The sequence below is a fragment of the Elaeis guineensis genome, chromosome 4, assembly GCF_000442705.2.
Source record: "Elaeis guineensis isolate ETL-2024a chromosome 4, EG11, whole genome shotgun sequence".
NCBI classification, from domain to species: Eukaryota; Viridiplantae; Streptophyta; class Magnoliopsida; order Arecales; family Arecaceae; genus Elaeis; species Elaeis guineensis.
The window spans coordinates 19,632,421-19,636,428 of NC_025996.2; positions in this window are offsets into that span (position 1 = coordinate 19,632,421).

Here is a 4,008-nt window from a genome sequence, read left to right on the forward strand (position 1 = left end):
ACATGCTTCGCTTCTAATAAAGTAGGAAAAAAGGGAGAGGAAAGAGGGGGTCTAGGTTCCCCCTTCGTGAAGCAAGCAACGTGGTTATTTTTCGGAGAGAGACGCCGGCGTCGAAGAAGAGATCACGGGAGGGGAGGGAGAGAGAGAGGAAGAGAGGAGGGGAGATCTTCTGGGGGGAATATGTTGGGAAGGAGGATGGAAAATTTTGGGGGAGTTGATGCAATGAATTGATTGGGGGAGAGCGGTGTGGGAGATGGGACAGCGAGCGAGGGCCGAGGAGTCGGGGTGACGTGGCGGAGAGTGGAGCCAGCGTGGAGAAATTTGGTAGCGGGGAAATTACGGATGGGAGCCCACCAACGGCACCCTCGGCTGTTTTGGCACCAATTAATTGCTTAGCTTAACAGCGTACGACCAATCTCCCAGTGAAACGTGGCAATATAGGCTAATTTGGTTGGAGAACTTGGTGCAAAGAGAAAGCTTGGAGTTTAAATTAAGGGATGGTACGGCCTGGCGCCCGATGGGGAGCGGAAAATTGAAAACTAAACCGATTGAGCGGGAATAACTGCAGCGTATTTCTTATTGGGGAAAGTGGGAAGCGGTGGGAAAGGTGAAAGCGGAGTTAACTACAATAGTACTTGCCTCTGGGCCGGTCAGAGGAAGTGGGCCGGGAACGGCCGGGAGAAGACGGGACGATGCGCTGTTGATGAGGCCCTAGACCAGTACACCCAACGGATGTGCACGACTATTGATGCACTGGATCTGGGCCCCACCCCATGTGATTTCTGTGAGCAGGCGAGGAGGGTCTGCGTTTGGGTGGTTGTTCACGTGGTGCGGTCGGTGGTTTGGTCCACGGCCGGACTGGTTCGATTGTTCCCAAGTCCTGTTTTTGGCTGGGTTCAATTACTAATCTTGGCCTGGGTTGGGCACCCACTGGCATCATCTTGATCATGGACCCTGATTTGGATCAAGATTATGCCCGGCCTAATTGAGTTCTGATATGGCATCCAGTTGATTGTTGTTAACTAGCTGCAGAGAAGTACAGAGAGAAGGTCCATTTTTCCATCCTTCGTGACGGCCATAGGGATGTGTGTAGGTGATGGTTTTTTTTCCGTGCATGGCGCATGTGCTGTGGGGTTCGCCTGTCAAAGAAGTGTTCTTTGAGGCAAGAAGGACCATGCATTTGCTGACCGGACAAAGCTCTCCGCTTCGGTATATATATATATATAACTTGCTCAGGAACTACCCCGTTTGATGAAAAGAGGCTGGACACTAGTCGCTAGGTGAGATGAAAAACAACCAGAATCTATACGAGGATCTTTTGTGTGCATGCATATGCGGACATGCCCTCTCGACTATCTTGATGAAAGGAGACACCCGTTGCACCTTTCACTTTTAACCTCTCGAGTGATTCTTTTAAATTTTTATATCATTTACTAGTTGGTCATTTTGAACGGAGGCTTCATTGTGATCTGTGAATTGCAAGTTACATTCATGAGTCATGAGCCTAGCTTTCCCCTGCAAAAGTTAAAAGTGTTAAAAAGTTTTGTATTGAGCTACAAATATTCTTTTACATTCTGAAACGTTGCAATGACAATGTTGCATCTTCCTTATTGCCCAAATAGATTTTGTTGTTGCTAAATCTCAAAGATATGGGGTGGTCTCTGTGGCTGAGGTAATGAAATTATGCAGAAGCGGCGATCTCCGAAGACCAGCTTGAGATCTACAAAAAGTTCTGATCGAAATATTTTTCGATGAGAATCCTCCGACGCTCAAGTATGAAGAACAAGAAGGAGAGAATATTTTTCAAAAGCTGACCTTGGTGATTCATACTCTCCTCTGTTGGGGGATACCCACCGACCGACCGACCGTCTGTCGGAGGGCCCGACCGTCTGGCAACCCGACCGACCGACTATCGGAGGGCCCGACCTGGCAGCCCGGCCGACTAACCGACGATCCGACGGACGACTCTGCCTGGCCGATCATAAGTCGGGCGACAGGCCGACGGACGCCATCAGCGGCTAACTGCGGCCATTCCACGGTCCATTCCCGACCGACTAAACCCAGAGGTCCGTTAGCCGACCCACATGAAGCTCGCCGACCGACGGAGGAGTCCGACCCCACTCTGCTGGCCACCGACCCTGGGTCGGCCGACTCCACCAACCGCCGTACGGCCGCCAGACGTTGTCAGCTCTGACACGGACATGCGGCACAGTTACCTAGGGGCATTGTCCCGCCGAGAACCGGGTCAACCCTGGTGATTAGACGGCTACACGGCGACGTGACATTTTCACGGCGGCTCTGACAGCCTACAGTGAGTTGACAGTTCCTCACTTGTCCGCGCCATTAATGATGGCGCCATACCATGCTCCACTATATATACCGGGGAAGGCAACAGTGCAAGGGATCGATCCGCCCGTCTCTCCCACATACGCAGGCTCGCCCCTCTCTCTCCTCTCCCTCTCAGAGCTCTCTGTCTGCATTTCACTGTTGCCCAGTCACCTCTCTGACTTGACCGTCGGAGGGTCCCCACCGGAGCCGCCTCCGGTCAGTGCGGACTTCCTTTTGCAGGTGCACGCTTCCCGGCGATCGGGCGACGAGGCGATTGGCCGCAACAGATTGGCGCGCCAGGTAGGGGCGGCATGACAAAGACAAGAGCTCAACGATCGAGAATCACTGGGTCGGCAAGGCGTTCTTCCCGCCGGGAAGAAGCCTCCCCACCCCCACCGGCGGCGGAGCCTAGCTCTCCGCACCCCGCAGTAACCACGGAGGCCCAGATTGCGGCCATCGTGCGGCAGATGACCGTGCTGACCGACGCAGTCAAAAGCCTCCAGCAACAACCGGCGGCCCGACCTATGCCTTCCAGGAGCAGCCGCCGACGGTCGCGCCGACCCCTGCCGCCTCCAGGCGAGCACTCCCAACAGCGCTCCCACGGGGAGGAGGAGGGTCGACCTCGGCGCGACGACCGACGGTCCCAGCGGCCCTCTCCTTCCCCGTTGGAACGGGCGAGGAAGGAAAAGCGGCCGCGCACACCGTCGGCCTCTCCTTCAGAGTCTTCCGGAGGCTCCACTCCCGGGGTCTCCCAGCATCGACGAGCGGACGACTACGAGCGACGGTTCGAGGAGATCGACCGCCGACTCGCCCAACTGCAGATGGACGGCCAGAAGTCTTCGAACGACGTCGACTTCCAGACCGCCCAGCCTCTCTCTCGACTGGTCCTCGATGAGCCGATTCCCAGTCGGTTCAAAATGCCGAACGTGGAGCCATACGATGGCTCCACCGACCCGGTCGACCACCTCGAGAGCTATAAAGCTCTCATGACAATTCAAGGGGCAACCGACGCTCTTTTTTGCATCGGTTTCCCCCCACACTTCGCAAGGCTGCCAGGGCTTGGTACTCCGGTCTTCGATCGGGCAGTATCCATTCCTTCGCGCAGCTCGAGCACTCGTTCGTGGCCCATTTCAGCACCAGCCGAAAGCCGCCGCGAACGTCGGATAGCCTTTTCTCCCTCAAGCAGGGGGAAAACGAGACGCTCCGACACTTCGTGGCGCGATTCAACGCTGCCACGCTCGAGGTCCGGGACCTCAACGAAGACATGGCGGTTTCAGCCATGAAGAGGGGCCTGAGGTCGTCCCGATTTACCTATTCTCTGGACAAGACCCTCCCCCGAACATACGCCGAGCTATTGGAGCGCGCATACAAGTATATGCGCGCGGACGAAGGAGCGTCCGACCGACGCTTGGTCGAGCCCAGGGGTCCGAAGGAGAAACGAAGAAAAGGTCGGGAGCCCGCCGAACCAAGCAGGCCCCCGGCCGGTAGTCGGCTTTCTCCACCTCGACAGATCCAAAAATCACCCGGCCGACAGACTCCGAGGTCGGTGCGTCCCAGGTATGACTCCTACACTCCTCTCTCCGCTCCTCGTGCGCAGATCTTGATGGAGATCGAAGGGAAAGAATACCTGCGACGGCCTCCGCCTCTGAAGGCAAAGGGCCTCGACCATCGGAAGTACTG